General features: G+C 40.3%; 1 protein-coding gene across 1 annotated transcript in view; it reads right to left on the bottom strand.

The window, feature by feature from the left end:
• The window catches only part of HAPLN1 (hyaluronan and proteoglycan link protein 1), an 83,496-nt gene extending 63,483 nt beyond the window's left edge, over window positions 1–20,013 (bottom strand). The window contains exon 1 of the mRNA XM_020790297.3: window positions 19,827–20,013. The gene's annotated coding sequence lies outside the window, so the exon portion shown is untranslated. The remainder of the gene's footprint in view (window positions 1–19,826) is intronic.
• Window positions 20,014–20,661: the final 648 nt, after the last annotated feature.

Genomic DNA, 20,661 nt, shown 5'->3' with positions numbered 1-20,661 from the left:
ATATTTATCATTTATAAACCAAGCATAAAACCAGCATAATGGGACCAGTGATTCCTGCCTTGAAAGCTTCTGGCTTCCTTTACTCAACATTTCTGCATATGCCAGATAGAGCTATTCTTTCCCTAAAAGCAGGAGACCATTACTCTGTCTCAGTGTTCAATTCATTTTGCACTGTCTCCTTATTACCTCTACTTTTCATACTGACAGCAATCCCTTCTGAAAGACTGTGTACTCTAACTTTTCATCATCCTGTTTCTTAAGATAGAAGGGAACAAATGATAAGGCAGACCACAGAATCATCTGCATAAAGGGTTACAATTCATAAGTAGAAAGTAACTGTAGGGGGCAACTATATGATAAATGGATTATCAAGAATGTTGCCAAGATTTTTTATTAAGAGATATATCCTGGGTTCATAGTGATTAAAAGGTAAAGCAAAAAAATAAAATAAAAAAAGCAAAGCATGCTGCTTATATACCATCCCATAGTGCTTCAAGTACTCTCTGGGTGGTTTACAAATTAATTATGCAGGCTATACATTGCCCCCTAATGAGCTGGATACTCATTTTACCGACCTAGGAAGGACAGAAGGCTGAGTCAACCTTGAGCCGGCTACCTGGGACTGAACACCGGGCTATGATCACAGTTTTGGCTGCAGCACAGCAGTTTAACCACTGCACCACGAGGCTCTTATGATAACTGCAGTTGGGAAGGACTGTGTTTAACTGTCAGATTCTGGAGACCCATGGCACTAGATGTTTTTGGACTCAATTCTCTGTGGCAACTTTGTGGCATAGCTCATATTATATCAATCCCATACCATCCTCAGACAAATGGATTAGTGGAGAAATTTAATGGGACCCTAATGTGAATGATCAGCGCTTATATGGCTGAAAACCCCCATGACTGGAATCACAAGATACAACCCTTGTTATATGCATACTGGTCTGTACCCCAGGAAAACACTGGTTTCAGTCGATTTGAACTGTTATTTGGGCGGAAAGTGCGGGGACCCTTGGATTTACTCAGACAAAATTGGGAGGAACAACAGGGAGAAGACCCTGAGACAGTGATAATGTACATAGATAATTTAATGAATTCCTTGCAACAATCTCTGAAGTTAGCCGCAGAAAACTTGCAGAGCCAGCAAGGGAAGCAAAAGTTACAGTACGATAAAAAGGCCAGAGAAAGATCGTTCAGTACGGGAGAGGAAGTCCTGAGGCTGAGGCCTATAGAAGGGAATAAGCTGCAATTAAACTGGGCAGGTCCTTTTAGAATAACATCCAAGATGAATGAAGTAAATTACATAATTCAGGAGCAGGGAGAGGATGGTTGAAGAGTGGTTCATGTAAACATGATTAAGTTTAGAGAATTCACTGTAGCATACATCAATGATATACAAATCTATAGTCAGACGTAGACAGATCACCTATACCATATTGAGAAAGTGCTACAGAGGTTAAATGAGGCCGGATTAACAGTGAAGGCTAGTAAATGCCAGCTGGGTAACTCCGAGTTAAAACACTTAGGCCATATTGTTGAACGAGGCATAATCGAACCCCTAACACCAAAGATTAAAGAAATCAGTAGCTGGCTTAGACCAACAACAAAGAAGAAAGACAGATCTTTCTTAGGGTTAGTTGGATATTATAGGCGCTTTATCCAGAACTTCAGCGAAATAGCAGACCCTTTATCAGACTTAACCCATAAAAGAAAAGCTGACGAGATCCAGTGGTTGAGCGACTGTGAGGAGGCCTTTGAGAAGTTAAAAACTGCGCTGATGACTGGTCCTGCCCTGAGAGCACCAGATTTCCATCGAGCCGTGCTGAGCCAGGAGGATGACAATGGAGACCTTCATCCGGTGACATTCCTGAGCAAGAAGCTGCAGGCTGGCAAGAGACACCTTTCCAACATAGAACGTGAGTGCCTTGCGATTTTATGTTCTTTGTGGAAGGTTGGATCATACATATGGGGAAGACATTTTGTTCTTTGCACAGACCATCCCCCACTGCTGTAGTTGCGGACTATCAGAGCGAACAATAATAAGTTGATGAGGTGGCCCCTACTCATACAAGACTTTGACTTTGAGATCTGGAGTGTTAAAGGGACTCAAAATGTGGTGGCCGATGCCTTGTCAAGAAGACTGACAAAAGGGACTAACGTAATATGTAACTTTAATGTTTTAAAAACTATTCTAACTAAAAGTTCTAAGTGTGTATTAATTTGAAAAATAATTAAAAATGTAAGTTATAAATGAATTAATGGTAAATAAGGTTTGTATTGTAAGTAATAAAATGTTGATAAATGTAATTTAAATATAAAGTAATAATATTAATATGCTTTAAACTGTGAAATTGAATGAGTATATATGGCATATTTTTAACAGAGAAATGTTTTAAAGAAGATATTTTAAATATGGGTAAGTTGTTTCTCATACGTTGTTCATGAAGATAACGTACTGTGTTACCCCATGATACAAACTTTCCAAGGGGGGCAGGTATTTGGTGACACCCCACATGTCAGTCCTGTCAGTCATTGTGGAGCTCTAGTGCAGGAGCCTATGACAGGACAGGAGGGGCGGAGTCAACAGAACTGGGAGAGACAGAGAGTCAGTTACGGAGAAGATTGTGAAGTGTTTAGACAAGAGATTGGAAAGTTGGCATGTTAGAGAATATAAAAAGAGTTAAAAGTAACAAGAAATACATAGACAATCAAAATATATTGAAAACTTGATTAAAGTGAATGAATACAAGCAAGCGTATATGTAATCAAATCCACATTTATTGAATGAATAATAAAAAAACATCAATGATTTCTCTTCTGTGATTTACCTACCAAAACATAAATAAACCTTGTTATATTTGGCAGCAATAGTCTGAGATTCATATTTGGTACAGTGAGGGTAATATCCTCTGGTGGCAGCAAAAAAGGGCGAAAAGAACAAGTTGTGTCCGAAGGTGAACCTGTGTTAGTGGGAAACAAACAGGGGACACTGGGGGTGTCATGCCATGCTTTCTAAGGCCCACTTGACTTCACTCTCTAGGACAGGCTTGTCCAACCTGCGGCCCGTGGGCCGCGTGCGGCCCAGGTCGGCTTGTAATGCAGCCCCGTGCAATTTTTTATTTTTAAAGAAATTCCAAAGTTTCAAGTTACACTGCTGGCGCTTGCGGCCGGAATGCGGCCGGGTCCCGTCACAACGGGGGGGGGGAGAGGGAAGGAAGGAAGGAGTGGGAGGGGAGGGGAGAGGGGGGCTGTGTGACTACATTGCGCCATCCCCGTCAATAGGTGGACTGCCTCCCAGCCCCATAAAACCACCAGAGTCGAAGCTGGCAGCCTCTGCTATCTGAGATCGCAGCTGCCGGTAAGCGCGCTTGGAGCGGGGCTGTGGAGGATGGCTAGGGCTGCCCCCCATGCGGCCCAAACCAAATTTATGTGCGGCCCAAACCAAATTTTCATTTTCTAGTGTGGCCCAGGGAAGGTGAAAGGTTGGACACCCCTGCTCTAGGATGTCTGGCTCAAGGTCAGCAACCACACCGTCTGGGTTGCCCAGGAAATCCAGATCTTTCTGGTATGTTGGCACAAAATTGGTGTAAGGTTAGCAGAGTCTTGTCCAATCCAGGCAGTCCAAATATCACACACACACAGGCAGCTTCTTCCAACACCAAAGTGTATTTACAATATATACAGCAGTTCCAACCGGTAGCACGATAGGATTACATCCAAGAAAGAGATCTGATACATCTTCAGTACATCTCCATACATATATACCTATACATATTTGCATACAGCCAATCACTGCGGATATTGCATCATCCATGACTCAGCATTCTGCATGACTCAGTATCTTGCACATCTGTGCAAACATGGCTGCTAATTAACACAAACATTGTTCTATCTCAGGTTTGGAAATTATCCTTGACATGGTATAATTCCTGTGTATTCTTGCCACCTCTTCTTGATGTCTTCTGGTTCTGTGAGGTCCCTCCCATTTTTGTCCTTTATCATGTCCATCTTTGCACAAAATGTTCCTTTAATATCTCCAATTTTCTTGAGTAGATCTCTGGTTTTTCCCTTTCTATTATGTTCCTCTATTTGTTTGCATTGTTCATTTCAGAAAATTCTCTTGTCTCTCCTTGCTATTCTCTGGAAGTCTGCATTCAATTTTCTGTAACTTTCCTATCTTCTTTGCATTTTGTTTCTCTTCTCTGCTATTTGTAAGGCTTCATTGGACAGCCACTTTGCTTTCTTGCATTTCCATTTTTGGGAGATGATTTTTGTTGCTGTCTCCTGTACAATGTTACGGGCCTCCATCCATAGTTCTTCAGGCACTCTGTCCACCAAATCTAGCTCCTTAAATCTGTTCTTCACTTCCACTGTGTATTCATAATGGATTTTGTTTAGATTATACTGGACTAGCCCAGTGGTTTTTCCTACTTTCTTCAGTTTAAGCTTGAACTTTGCTATAAGAAGATGATAATCAGAGCCACAATCAGCTCCAGGTCTTGCTTTTGCCGACTGTATAGAGCTTCTCCATCTTTGGCTGCAGGGAATATATTCAATCTGTTTTCAGTGTTGCCCATCTGGCGATGTCCATGTGTAGAGTCGCCTCTTGTGTTGTTGGAAAAGAGTGTTTGTGATGACCAGCTTGTTCTCTTGACAAAACTCTATTAGCCTTTTCCCTGCTTTGTTTGAATTCCAAGGCCAAACTTCCCTGTTGTTCCTTTTATCTCTTGACTCCCTACTTTAGCACTCCAATCACCTATAATGAGAAGAATATCTTTCTTTGGTGTTGTAAGTCTTCACAGAATTGGTCAATTTCAGCCTCTTCAGCATTCGTGGTTGGTGCATAAACTTGGATTACTGTGATGTTGAAAGATTCGTATTGAAATCATTCTATCATTTTTGAGATTATATCCCAATACAGCTTTTCCCACTCTTTTGTTGACTACGATGGCTATTACATTTCTTCTATGGTATTCTTGCCCACAATAGTAAATATGATAATCGTCTGAATTTGCCAATTCCCGTCCATTTTAGTTCACTGACGCCCAGCAGGTCAATGTTTATTTTTCCATCTCCTGTTTGACCACCTCCAGCTTACCAAGGTTCATAGATCTTATATTCCAGGTTCCAGGTACAGTATTTTTCTTTGCAGCATCAGACTTTCCTTCCCCTTCCAGGCGCATCCACAGCTGAGTGTCCTTTTGGCTTTGGCCCAACCACTTCATTAGCTCTGGAGCTACTTGTACTTGTCCTCCGCTCTTCCTCAGTAGAATGTTGGACACCTTCCGACCTGAGGGGCCCATCTTTCAGCGTCATATCTTTTAGCCTTTTGTTTCTGTTCATGGGGTTTTCTTGGCAAAGATACTGGAGCGGCTTGCCAGTTCCTGCTCCAGGTAGATCGCGTTAATCAGAACTCTCCACTATGTCTTGGGTGTCCCTGCACAGCATAGCCCATAGCTTTTCTGAATTACTCAAGCCCCTTCGCCATGACAAGGCAGCAATCCATGAAGGAGCTTCCAGTTATATCTCTTGCAAAAAAAGTAACTACTGGCAGATTTAAAAAAATATTACTGTTAGAGTGGAACTTTTGAACAAACTGGTCCAAATATCATCTTATTTATTTGTGTTTCTTATTATTATTTCCACTTGATTTCTTAATTTCTTCATTAAAGCAAAGTCCATTTATTTCTCCAATTATGTAAAGACAGTGTGTTGGCTATTTCAAGAAATAGACAAACATAAACTTGCATCTGATTTTTTGTGTAATTTTTAAATTGTCCCTTGAAATAATGACAGAAGATCCAGCAAACCAGGGTGTCATTTCAGTCTCTATAGTTAGTTTTTCAATTTTCCACTGTTTATCAGTGGAAACAAATAGCAAGCATAAATACACAGCACTGTAAACAATGCCAAAACTAACGTTCAAACAAATGAGTGTATTGCAAAATTAACCACTAAGGGAATTTTATGATGTTAGGATTCTGAGCTAATAAACATACCAACATACAGTACGTCAAAAGAAATAATGATGGTGCCATAAACTAAATTTACAAGAAAGTCTGAATAAAGCTGTAATTGAAAGTGGAGTGTGAAATGTCATAAGCCCATTGAAAGTCACAAAAAAAAAAAAAACCCCACAGAAACCCACAAGTACAAATCCTCATTAGACTAGATTTCTTTGAAGCTGACTTATGTACATTTCACATAGTTTATTTTTTAAATTGCCACTTGAGATAAACAAATGCTGACATTTCCAGGAAACAAATTTATGACAAATTGTTCTGCAAATCATTCAAGCATCCAAGTCATGACAGGAGACATTCTAACAATTTTTAAAGTATGATACTAGAGTATGTTTGAGTTTAGGACTTCTTAAACAAACACAGATCCTTTCAAGAGTTGAGATTCTTGATTTCCACCAATCTTCTTTTACTTTTAGACCTAGTTCATCCATGCATTTATTTGAAGGCTGTGTTCATCCAACGAGTTTCTGCTACACATCATTTATGTGTAATATCAGGATCGGAGGTTCCAGAGGTGGGAAACATTTGACTCTCCAGATATTTAAGACTACCAGTCTCATAATCCCTTACTACTGGCACCCTACAGTCTTGAATACTGGTGCACTTCTCAAGTGAGCAAGTTATAAACAGAATTCATTTTGATGGAGAAAATTATTTTCAGGATTATAAAAACATAACTCAAATTATGAATGATAAGAAAAAATGAATTGGGTCATAAATTGTACAGGCTTGGGCCAGCAGGAAAATGATGGTGAGGTGCTTGAAATCTGAGAATGTGTGCTTGAAATGTGCCCAGTTTCTAAAGATTCTGGCAAAACCCCTTGTGCTACCATTCAGAGAGAGAGAGGGAGGGAGGGAGGGAGAGAGAGTTGGAAGAAGGCTTTCCCTCTGCTGCTGTTTCTCATCCTGTCATTTTCACCTGCTCAATGAAGTCTTAAGAATCATGACTTGAAGTAAATCCCATTAATGTGGTTGCTGCTAATTGAGGACTGTAACCTAAATGCAATTCTGAATTCACTTATTTGGGATTAAGTCTCATTGAATTCAGCACAAATTATATGCACAGGATTAATATGTCAAAGTTTTAAAATGTAGAAGAAAATCAATGGCCTAAATAACTCCAATTTAACAAAGGACAATTTCCTAAATTAACATGCTCATTTTCATGCTGCAGAAAAAGTGCAGCATATCTTTCTGATGAGGTCCCTTGTCTATAAAATCTAACTAGATACACAAACAGTATACAATATCTGACTGCAATCCTCTAATACTTTATACCTTGTCAATCTGACATTCCGTTCAGGAGAAGTTATCTACTTGACAGAAGAAAAATACTGTAGTTATATTGACAACTAATTTTTCTAAGAGAAAACTGGAACAAATATTGATTTGAGCTAATTATTTCAAGCAGTTTTCAAATATGCAATTAGTTATGTGCTATCAAGTCTGAACTGACTTCTGGTGATCTTAATAGGGCTTTCAAGGTAAAATAGATGTTTCAGGAGTGGTTTTACCAGTTTCACACCCCTCAGTAAGATTCCATGGCTGAGCAGGGATTCAAACCTTGATCTCTAGAGTCGTAGTCCATCATCACACTGGACAGTTTCTCTGTTACGTATGTGCTCACAAGTAAAATATTTTTCAAAATATATGAGTAAATACTTGAAGTGGCTGGGCATAATCAATTTGTGTCCTGAATAGTTGCGGGAATTGAAATATTCATTTCTTAAAAAAGCACAACTGCTGTGCATAAACCAAACATCAACTCCTGTACACTGTGTCAGGCACTAAAAGAGCCTGCCACTGGATGGCAGCACAACAAATTACATGTAATTTAATAATCCAGATTTTGCCAGACTACGTCACATATTGATTTTAATTATTAGTGAGCATAAACTGAATGAAAAAAATGAGGATACTAAAGCCCACTGAAACAAATGGTCTGATGTTATACCTAGTTCTGTTTTAGATTCAGGCCCCTTCTACTTAACTACAGTTTTCATTTCCTATAACATTTTTAAAAGAAGAATATTACAACATTTTCACTCATTTTGCTCATAGAAAAATATTAGTTTTAACACTGTAACATAAGTGATCATATAATCCTCATAATAAGTACATGGAATTGCCTTTTTAAAAAGCAATATGATGGGAAACATTTTAAAATATTATTCAGTAACATAGTGTGTGTTGAATTTTTTATAAAATGATTGCGGCAATAAAAACGACTACTTCAATGTTATATTCTTCCAGCACTTCATTATGCTACATCATTCCCAGTAACCCCAAGCAAAATGTTTGTCTCACAACATTTTATAAAATGAAACCACACTTGTGAGTTGGACAAAGTCAATATGCCGGCTTGGCTGAGGTTTATATGCCAGTACCCAAACTGTTCTTTCCAGCCAACTGACTCTGAAGGAGGAAGAAAATGCACAAACAGATCCAGATGGCGGCTGGATACACGCGTCTGTCCAGACAATGCGAAACTTACTTTTTTACAAGCAAACTTCAGTAGATCTAAGATACTGCAGCCAAATTGCTGGCTGAAGCCAATGAACAGGGAGGACAGAAATTCCTTGTCACAACAGCTTCATAGGCTCTTCATCTGTTCCCAGGCACAATGTAAAGTGCTGCTTATGAACCATAAAGCCCTATAGAACTTGGGTCAAGGCAATCTAAAGGACCATATTTTCCGGTATGGACCTGGCACAGGTTTTAAGATCTATGGGAGAGGCCTTTCTGTTGCTCTTCAGGCAGGTATTTAGAAATAAAACAGTCTGCCAAAGGAAAGGGATTTTAACAGGAGATGTGGTATCTTTTGACTTTCTTCTGTTGTGCTTTTAAATTATTTTAAGTCAAGTAGTTGTTTTAATATAACAGTACATTTAACTGAGTTTTAATACTGCAAGTTAGTATGGCTTTTACCTGTATCTGATTTTTAAACATTTTGTAACCTATCATGGGCATACATATTGGGACAAAGATTAGATATAAAAAGAAATAAACAAATTAGTCTACAACTAATTGATACCCTAACGTCTAACCACTCACCATTATTACTGGTGGGGAGCGGTCTCTGCACTGCAGTTCAAAAAAGTAACTTTTCCATGGCCTGTTTCCATTATAAGTGATTCCATACATCTGAAATTAATTCAGTATTATGTTTACACATCTGAAGAGTGGGATGTCACTGAGTCCTATGGCAATTCAGTCCTGTCTGTGCAGCTCTGTGTACTATTGAATATTTCCAACAAAAGTTGAATATTTCCCCATTTTTCAAAAAATAAAATAAAATCCTCTTGTGCCCCTCTGAATAATATTCCTTTCCAATTTATGACATCTCTTTGTCCACCTACCCACTGAATTTATCCTATTAAATCACTATAAAAACCATTCACATTCAAATGCCTTTTATGCAATTCTCCAGCCACTAAAACAAGTTATGGCAAACAATACACCCAATTATGTTTAACTCCCAAGAACAGCCATACAACATCTGGGACTATGATTTGCATTATTATTCATGAGACTGGTGTTTAAATGAATAGGTTTGCATTGTGTTGTGAGGTTTTCGGAAATGAGCCTTCGAACCAGTAACAGTTGGTACCAGCCTCTTGTCACGCAAACAATGAGGTACCAGTTGTGAATCAATAGGAAACGATGTCCACTGTGCAAAGGACCATAACTCAGCAATAGTGCACAGCCTAAAACAATCGGCTGTCAATCAGGGAGAATAGCAAACACAAGCTTCCTGTTCAAAATAGCTTATTTGCAGAGAAAATCAATGTGCATCATTAATAAAAACATATTGCATGCCCATATGCACATGGCTGGATGTGTATGTATTTAACAGAGGCAACATATTCAGACAAGACAAATACCAAACCATAGCTTTAGCAATGAGGATATTGCAATAATACGGTGTGTGCAAAGGTCTCTAGTTCAATTCCTGGCATCTTCAAACAAGTCTCAGAAACGTTTTCTGCCCAAAACTCCAGAGAGCAGCTATCACTCAAGGTAGACAGTAATGAACTGGAAGTTTCAACAGTATAAAGGTGCATCTTATGCTCCTATGCCTCAAAATTCTGCAAGCCTTATTTTTTAACCACCATGAGTTACTCTGCGGAAGCGTACCATTGCTGCTTTTTACAACAGCAGCAGTAGTAGCAGCAATATTATTATTACTACTATTATTATTACTGGCCAGATTGTACAGGAGTAAACACCATACAGTAGTATAAATCTCAGTGGTGAATCACCACTAGCTGTATCTCAAGGGCATAGGCTGATACATAATGAGGGGCATAAATAGAGGGGCTCATCGATTACTGGCAATTTATGCCACTACATTTAAGCTGTCATAACGAACCAGTAGGATTCTGACCATAACGTAATAACACATGGCCTCTGCATGAGGATCATACACAGAAATTTGCAAGTGAAGCAGAACTGCATTACAGGTTCAGTCCCTGTTCTCTGGTCTCCAGTCTCATTGATATTATTGCTGCTTAGAGAGAGAAACTTCCAACTGTAAAAGACAGACCATTTGACGCAGCCGCTCTGTGGTTGGTTTTTCAAAATTTAAGGTAGAATCCTATTGCTTTATAATTTCACATGTGATTCTTGCGGTTTTGCAAGCCATTTGTCATGTTTTTCTTCATCCTCCAGTTCTGCAAAAAGACTGCATGGCTGATTGTTCAGTGGATAGCGAGCAAAAGGGAAGAACTGCTTGCATGGTGGCCCTTATGCATATGTTAATCCCCAATAGGATTTTGGCCATTTATTTCATGTGTATTATTCCCCCACCAGAGGTTCCGTGTTCTCACTGGACCCCTCTAGCAAACACATAAAACTCTCCATACAATCTGCATACGTCTACACCTCATACATCAATGCCTCCATGCAAACCCCCTTTCTCTAGATATATGGTGGTTATAATGTGAAGATCAGTCTGGGATGGAATAGTGACTCCACATACAGTAAGTGCATTTGGCACCACAGTTGATACATCATATCTGTCATGATAAAAGGTCACAAGAACTTCACATTTCAGAATTCATGACTAGAAGTCTAGTATCTTCTCTTTCTATAAGATTACAATCTTGAGCTAGGCTGATGATGACTGGGGGTTCCACAGTTTTAGTCCAACATATTTGAAGGGGCTCATGTTATAGACAGTATACAAATGTATTGATCAACCCCATATTTTAAAGCTATTATTCTGTAATTCTCCACCCTTCTAAACAGAAGGGCTCCTGTATTTCTCATCAATTTGCTATCGCTCTGTCCTTTCAGAAAGATAAGGGTAAAGGAATGGTGTGGCAAGATAACAGTCTCCCGCTATGAGATAAAACACCAAGATGGCAGGCATTTCCTAATCAGGAGACAAACCTTATTTCTTGTTATGTGCCATCAAGTTGCTTCCAACTTGATGGCACATAACAAGCCACCCTATGAACCACAGGCCTCCAACAGAACCTATCATTAACTGGCCTGCCGAGGTCTTATAAATAACATCTTGTTACACAGTGCTATGAAATTAATTATGCAGATTAATTATACTGTAATTATAATTGTGTATTTAATGGACAACTCCATACTACATGAGACTTCCTCGCCCTACAGAAGAACTCTGTTCCGCCAGGCTTAATGCTCACGTGCACCATCTTAGGACTATCACCTGTGGAACTGCATCTTTTATCTCCATGTATGAAGTCTCAAATCATATATGTTGACCCTATTATCTGCTTGACCATTTTATCAAGCTGGTTTCAGTTTGCAAAGTTCATTTTTCTCATGACAGATGAAGTCTGTGCTTGCTTTAGCCATTAGCTCATACATCACACCAGAAGCTTATTAAAGTAATATTTCATCCAGCTCTGCTAAAATAACATGTTTTCCAAATACAGTACTCCATCTTGAGATGGACTATTCATACTGCCTCTTTTACATGTTTGGTTTCAGTGCCATCAGTCATGTTCAGGATTTCCATTCTGTTGTTCCAATTAATAGGAAACAACCTGTTCTGAAGCTCATCGAAGAAAACAATGGAAGCATTCTGTCAGCACAGTAAGCAACATCAAGCAGCAGCATTCAGCCCCTGAATATCACTACAGTCCTGCCTTTAGAAAGAAATCACATCCACATTTCTTATTCTTAGAAACAAAAGGGGGGGAAGGGAAGGGTGAGTGTGTGTGTTACTTTTATTAGAGAAATACTTAGAGATAGCAAAGATGTTAGGAATTCTAATCTAGCTAACTGCAGTGGAGAGGTAAAGGTTGTGACTGCCCTCTTACTTCTTCAACAAAGGCAAACTATCTGCTCTGTCCTCTCCTGCAGATGATCAAGCAGGAAAAGTGAAAAAGAAGAAAGTAACATCAGCATCCCTAAGAGTACCAGCCTAAATTGAAGGAAAGCCAGCCTAGATACAGCAGGAAAAAGGCTGCCTAAGAAATCTGATGAGATCCTTCTCTTTCTCTATCTCTCATTCTCTATCTCTCCTATTCATTGCAAAGACATGCATTTTCTCCAGTATACTGTATATTGAGTTGCACCCAGTCACCTCTAACACCCCTTATCAATCAAGCTTGCACTCATTGATCAATTTAATCTTCTCTTATAACTTCACAAGTTGGAGCTTTCCCAATGGCTTGGGTGACACAACTTCAAAACAAAAATGTACAAAATCAAAATATGTGCCAGTGCAATCAGCATTATCTGTGCACTTGCAACCACAGATAAGGATGTTTCTGTATAGAACATAAAACTCTAAACTCTGCATGTCATCCAAGGGACAGCCTCAGGTTGCCAATGTTCCCAACAATATTTTGATAAAAGGTTTGCCAATGGTTTACTTCTTGAAGTGTACTTTAGGGCAGTGGTTCCCAACCTTGGAGGCTCTAGATGTTCTTGGACTTGAACTCCCAGAAATCCTGGCCAGCAGGAGAAGGCTTCTGGGAACTGTAGTCCAATAACATCTGGAGGCCCAATGTTGGGGAACATTGCTTTAGGGCAATGGCTACTTCAGGAATTGGCCTTGTTTTGTGCATGTCATATATATATTAAAAACTATATTTTGGAATAAATAAGAACATAGAGTGATGTTTAGTACTGCCATACAGTTAAAGCTATCAGATGCAAACATTGCTTACCAGGTAAATTTTTATGGACAAAAAAGTATATAACTGGCAGAAGAGAAAGAGAGCACATTTAGTCTCATAGATGCCTTACAAGACTGTTACAGAGGTGGTACATGGCAATAGCTGAGCTTGAATGAACCTATGTTTTTGCTCTGTTATGACTGTGCTCTGCAATGATTCCTAGTTTCTTTCTTTCCTAATTGCCCTGTGTTTGTTCCCTTTCATGGGAAGTGTTCCAGAGTCCAATCTGGTTTCATTTGCTACAGGCTGGTAAAACACCCTTTTCCTGTTAATTCTGCTGCTCAATAATCTGTTATCAGAACAAGCAGGACCAAGAAGCAGCTAAATTTAACTTCTAGATTCAGCCCCTGAATACTTGAATACTTAGCAAAGGACAATTATCACTCCAAAAAGAAATCATATCCATATTTCTTATTCTGAAAACCCAAGATTTATTAGAGAAACACATTGAGATAGAAAATATAATAGGAATCTTAGTTGTAGTTAATTGAGGTAGAGACGCTGGAAGTTGTGACTGCTCTTTCCTCTCTCAAGAACAAAGGCACGTTGTCTCTTCTGTCCTCTCCTTCAGAGGATCAATAAGGAAACGAGATAAGGAAATGACATCAGCAACCTAACAATATCAGTCTAGACTAAAGGAAGATCAGCATAGGTAAAAACAAGTAAAGGACCATCTGGAAACCAATGATGTTCTTTCTCTACTTACTCTTCCCTGTGGAAACACATGCATCTTCTTAAGTGCACATGACCATCATTCAACAGACTGCAATGACTTTCCTTTTGTTGTTAGTTTTAAATAAAGTAACATAGTGCAACAGCAATGCATCTACATAGAATGGTATACATAATACAGCCAATTTTTCTCATTTACCTAGAACAGAACTGCATCAATAGGAAAACAGATTCAAAAAATTAAAATAAATGAAAACAGGGAGGACGTTCTCCATCAATGCCAAAGCTCACCAAATATGCCACATTGTTATAACCTCAGATAACACTGGCTACAGCTCTATTTTGGTGCAAACTAATCATCTTCACAGCTACAGAATGGGATAATTAGGAATGCTCCAAATCATGCCAAAAAAAACCTGTAGCCCTACCACTGTGCCAAAACTGAGTGGGAAAGCTCTAAAAAGGGGTGGAATGGATCGCTCTGAGTCGAAAGATGTGTGGACACTGAAAACAAAACAGTAGCAAAAGCAATTCAAATAGCAATCTATTCTGCCAGTGCGGACATGCCCTGAGATAGAATAGTAAAATGATATGAAAAAACCTGAGAAATGCTGTAAAGGTATTAAACTTTTTCCTATCTGCTGAAGTAGGATGGGTGCAATTATTGCCACTGACATTGCCTCCGTTTTTATAATGCAGTTTTGAAAATTCTATTGGCATTAGCTGTGAACACTAGCATTTTAGACAGCTGTGCCGAAAGTGTGATTCATACGGGGCTGCTGGCATTATTATGGGGGGAGGGGAATCATGTTATCCAACTATTTGAAAATAGCAAAAGAACAGTTTCTGGTACATTAAATCAATATTAACTTGATTTTAGGAGAAGCACTATTTCTTTTAAGCTAACATTGGTTCTATTAACTCACATGCCAGATTGGCTACAGATGTGTGCATTATGCATGTATGTATTTGATGGCAGTAAAATACTGTCATATCCACTAGATGGCACATGATGACCATGGTTAACACATTATACCTCCACAAAACCTCCCATTCATGGCATAAATAAAGACTAGCATTATTAATTTATACCATTGCATCCACTCTGTTCCAATATTTATTTAGTCAGCTGTTTCCTTTAATCCTGCTTAGAACACCATTGACTAAAATCCCAGATACATTCAGAAGTTCTTTTTTAAAAAATCCCAAAGAACATTTTGTTAGCTAAAAATTACAAGCTGCCTTTTAAAGGACCTAACTCAACTTGAACTTCTGACTGTGGAGCCAGAAAGTCTAAAAATTCAAAAGCAAAAAGAGACATTTTTGAGCTGGAAAGGATGCAATAAAACATCTTTAAATGATTTCTATATACAGTATAAAGATACAGTATCTTTCTGCTTTTCAGTGGAAGACTCCTATAATTTAACAAATTGAGATAAACGAATAGTCCAGCCGATTTGGAAGCAAAATTTGTCCACTGCAATAGAAACTTTGAAAAGTTATATATTTTAAAAATAATTAGCTAAGAGATCAAGAATGTAACTATTTACCAATATAATTTTTTACACTGATAGCTTACTTTCTCATCATTCAAAAGTAATATGGCTATTTTTAGTTACCTTTGAAAGGAAACATTAGAATTGTAACAAGCCACTGACTGATAGCATAAAACAAATCTAAGTATTGAAGCCAACCACATTGTCCTTGTAACTATAAACATAATTCACAGCAGTTACAGCTACATCACCAAAAATTTGAAATTATCCCTCACTGAGTTATAATTATAGCTTAACTGAGGCATGCTTTAAGTACTGCAGAAAAAAATTACTTATAAACGGCACATTATCAGTAACTATTTGCAAGCGCTGATTCTAATATACAAATATTAGCAAACAAAAGTGTGTGATCTGTGTGGCAATCCTAGATGCAACATGTCCACCATTCCCCCCTTTTTTTCCTATTCCTGGTGAAGGCTATCTCAGCCCGCCTAAATCCTACATAACACAGTTCATAGACACTAGTCCTATGACCATTCTAGAAGTATAGAAGAAGCACAGTTGTCTCACTGGTGGTCAAGCATCTGAGACATCCTGGGAAGGCATGCGACTTTCCACTTTCAGCTGGCAAGAGGACAACCTTCTTGTACACAGGTAGCCAGGACACCTCTTTTATATACATTGGGAACACTTGTTACCTGCCTTTCTCAAACTCTGAAAATGTTCTTTTGAATGTCTTCTTAAAATGTGTTAAACTAAAACTCCCACCATCCCAGCAGGCAACACCAACTACTGTATCTGGAAGATCCCGGTTTTCATACCTGCAGCACCTGAGCTCTGTACAAACACTTCCCCATTTTTAATTTATAATTTCCTTCAACATACTGTATTATTATTAACTTCTGGACTGGGGAAAAAAGTACAGGAGAACATAAGAAGAGCCCTGCTGGATCAGGCCAAGGGCCCATCTAGTCCAGCTTCCTGTATCTCACAGTGGCCCTACCAGATGCCTCTGGGAACACACAAGTGTGTAGTCTGTCACTACAACCAGTGGCAAAAATAGTCAAGGCCAACAGCCATCAGAATTCAGATTTATTAAAAAGCTTAAAGAGCCCCAAGTGCCTCTACTGTACTATTTTGCCCATTCCATTCTGGGAGATAGTGTGTGAATGAATGCAATTGCTCTCTGTTTTGGTCTAGCGGGGTGCCATAATGATCCTCAACTTAAAACCCCGTCCCAGTTTAGATCTTAGCCAGGATCCAGGCAACTGTTTATCCTCTTCCTGCTCTTGTTAGTGCATCAGAAGAACTTACGACCATAAGAAGATGAGTACAATCCTTATAGCAAACTCTGTTTCCTGCTTCATTTGACCTCTTCTATCAAAGTTATCTTATGCCAGTTGCCTACATCTTTTCTCTCATCCCAGTCACCTACATCTCTTATCCCAACTGCCTACATCATTCTTCTCATGTCTACTTCCACATCTCATTATCATCAACAGTAGTAGTCTGGTGTGGTCAAACAAGATGGGAATGATCTTCAAAAGAGGTGCTTCATTATGCACAATTTTGTGGCTACAATTCAGGTTGGGCAGGATGATAACTGATACTGGAGAATGAGACCCTGTTAAAGACATTCTGTTATTGCAGTGTCATGTAAAACAAACAAACAAACAAAACCCCCTAACTCTAGTTCTCTTGTTTTCCCAATCCAAGGGAGAAGAAGGGAAGCTGTGAAAGTGGGAAACTGCTAATAACATCTATTAAACCTTTTTTTTTTAAGTATGAAATCTACAACCCCACCTCCCAACTGAACACTGGAACTCCCTTTTCATTCACGCATAGTTCAGGGCCCAGTGACTCTTCTCACAATGCAAAGGATTCTGGCCAGTTCACATGTTCCCCTACTCATTCCTTAAGTCACTGCTTGGCTTCCTCTATCACCATGAAGGGAATGTCAAATGTCAGTTTGTTCAAAATCTTTCAAATCTTGGTGTCTTAGATAACAATAATCTTAGAACTGCAGAGCTGGAAGGGACCCTATGGATCATCGAGTCTAACCTTTGTTAAGGAAGCACAGTGGGGAACTGAATTCCCAACCTCTGGCTCTACAGAATGTCTAAACTGGAATTCTACAGAAACTCCAAAATTCACTGAACTGTGACCTGTCCTAGGTCCAGCAACTTTATCATGGAAAATCTCCTTCTCATGGAATTACTTTCTGGAAATACTCCTGTCTATATGAATTTATCCTGGCTGGATAGCCCAGTGTGTTGTGAGTTTGATTCCCCATTGTGCCTCCTGGGAGAAGAACCAGGCTGCATAGCCTTGGGTACGTTGCACAATCCCAGTGCTGTATAGAGACTAATACACTTAACAAAAGAGATTGAGTACCAATCTACTGGGACTAGTATTGGCTTCACTTCAGGTACTCAGATTGAAGAGCCAATTGTGCCAGTCTGTCACTTCCCTAATATCAAAACAAAACAAATCTTGGCTTTTGAGAACTCAGCTATTAAAAGGGCATAACAATACCAATTCCTTCATCTTCTTGGAATGTGTATTACAAAACTTACTGCATCACACATATAAAACTTTTCTGCAGCAGAATCACAGAAATTCATTTAACCACCACCTTCTTGCACTGAAATTGATTGCAACCTGAGCATGTTAAACAGATTTACAACTATGTTTTCCCACAAAGTATTTAACACAAACTGACATATTCATTTCATGAAATTCATTTTTTCAAATCATGTTTTGAATCCTGAAAACTATGCAGATATGTGTTTGATTTTATACCAGTGAACTGAAGCTGCATATAATGCTTTTCATACTTTGAAAATTCCTCAAACAATATATGGCTTTTCTAAAGACTACTGGAACACAACCTGTAGTATAAAACTTTTACTATTTACAAGGATGAATCTGCAGGAATTCAATGTAATTCTGGCAAATACATACATTTAGGATGATCATTAGCAAAAGAGAACAAATAAGTCCTTTTAGAAGTGAGATGATATCACTGTGGATGTGCTACTATGCTCTAGAGAAAGTATTCTGGTAATTAAAAAAATGCTGATAGTAACAAACTGTTGGAAAATATGCAATATTTCTCCAGTGACAGCAAACACCTAAGTCGTTTTTTTTTAATGTTTTATGGGCAAATACTAAGAGGTTTTCTCAAAATGTAAGGTAATCTGGTAGTTGCTAGAAGTACACACTGTTCCACATCCTTTCACTGCCTTGCGCATGGCTGCTCATCCTTGTGCCCATTTTTATTCCTTCTGAAATACTACCTGCTAGAGATTATGTTAGGGGACCCAATGCTTTCCAAGCTTCTCACTGCTCTTGTTTCTCTCAAGAGAACCAGGTACTGACAATATCATTCAAAAGCTATCACTGAATGCATCTCACCACTACACAACCACTTACTATATATCTATAAGCAGAACAAGGCTTATCAAATGGGGAAGCCAACCACAGTACTGTATTGTAGTCATTTCAGCAATTCATAGGTGCAATTCATAGGTGCAAAACTCCAACTATCCTTACAATATATTTGCAAATCCACTCCGTTGTAGACCATGCTTCTTCCTCCCTATCATTCCATGGTCAAAGTTCTACCACTGCTTAAGATTTTGGTTTCTCCAGCCCAGCCTCCCCCAGCAGAGCCCCTTCTACATGTGGTGGACTACACCCCATTATCCCCACCCCTGGATGGGGATAATGGGGATTGTATCTCTACACCTGGGAGGGGGGGATCAAGTTGGAAAAGGCTGCTTTAATTTATCTGTGATGCTCACCCTATTTTCCACTTTGCTTTGAGAGGCATCCCTCCATTTCTGCCATGGTTACTAATAACTTTCCATGAAATTTTAGAAATGAAACAAGAACAAGTACACAAGTTGGGAAAGCCACAAAACGGAGCTCTCTGGTGGTAGAAGCTAGAAATACCCCCCTTTCACCGTCCAACTCCGTCTGAGGATTCCAAGAAGCCGGCCGGCTGCATTCGCCTAGACTACCTGAAATCCTGTTGTCGCAACTGGAGCAGACCCACTACCCTGGTGAGGATTTTGGGAGTCGACACCTTCATAAATCCCACAGAGGCAATGGGCCGACTCTAGCTGCGAACCACGAAGACTAAGCAACAGGATCTCCGCTGAAGTTACCAAAAGTTCTCCAGAAGAAAGATGCAATGATGGGAAAGATCAGTTCGGAAAAGACAGGAGGGCCGCTGTCCAAAGGAGAAAGGCGGCGACCCCCTCCTCACGGAGCGCTGCGCCTCTTTCGGCAGGAGAGAAAAGCCCGTTTCAAGTCACCCACCCCCTCGCCCCCTCGCCCTGCCCGCGAAAACGGGCGCCCTCAGAGAACCATCCCTCGGCGGGGAGAACTCCTTCCTTCCTTCCCTCCCTCCTTCCTCCCCGTCCTTTGTTTCTGGTCTTCTCTTCTCTTCACACCTTTCTTACCGTCCCAAAGAGGATGGGGATGCCGCCAACGCCGCCCCCGCAAGCTCAAAAAAAGGCTGGTGACTTTGGCCACGAAGTGCGCGCGGCGCGGGGCGTCCGTCCGCTCGGCTCTGCCTTTGCGCTTGGCTACAGCCGGCCGTGAGGGAAGAGTTGAAAGCGTCCCTTTCAGCCGAGGGCGAGCCCCACCTCAGGAGCCAAAGGGTGTTTCCAAGAACAGCTTAATTACACTGCCCGGCGGGAACTGGGCTCGAGCCCCCAGGACCGACGGGGCGGGAAAGGAGGCAGCAATGCTAGGCGCGCGCGGATAAACACACACACACACGGAGGCAGTGCCCGGCGCACCGGCGTCTCTGTGTCTCTCCACACAGAGCCTCCTCTTGTCTCTTCTCGTCAGCTCCGTGGCCTGTGGACTGACGTCCTCTCACGCCTCTTTCCCCAGGGTCTTCTCACAAGGTGCCCGGCCCTCTTTGGCTCAGGCCCTGACGAGCACCCCTCACGCCACCCGCCCACGCCCTCACTTTGCCCACCGAGTGGAACAAGTTGTCAGAGTTCCCGGCGCGCAGAAGGGAGCGCTGTCGGGCGAGCGGCCGACACCTTCGGCAACATGATACTCTCCGGCGCGGGCGGGCGGCCCGGCCCAGCCCTCCTCCGCCACCGCCTGAGGCCCACCCCTTGCCTCCTCTTCTCGCATCTTGCAACACATCGAGGGTAGAAAAGTGGGGGAAGACGAACCTCCTGGCAAATAAGGGCGAGCGTGATCCTGCTGCCTTGCCCAGCGACTCTTCACCTACCCGCCTGATTAGATCAGGCTGTCTAGAATATAACAAATAAAGAC

This window comes from Pogona vitticeps, chromosome 2 (genome assembly GCF_051106095.1).
Source record: "Pogona vitticeps strain Pit_001003342236 chromosome 2, PviZW2.1, whole genome shotgun sequence".
Taxonomy (NCBI): domain Eukaryota; kingdom Metazoa; phylum Chordata; class Lepidosauria; order Squamata; family Agamidae; genus Pogona; species Pogona vitticeps.
This window is presented reverse-complemented; position numbering and strand designations above follow the sequence as displayed.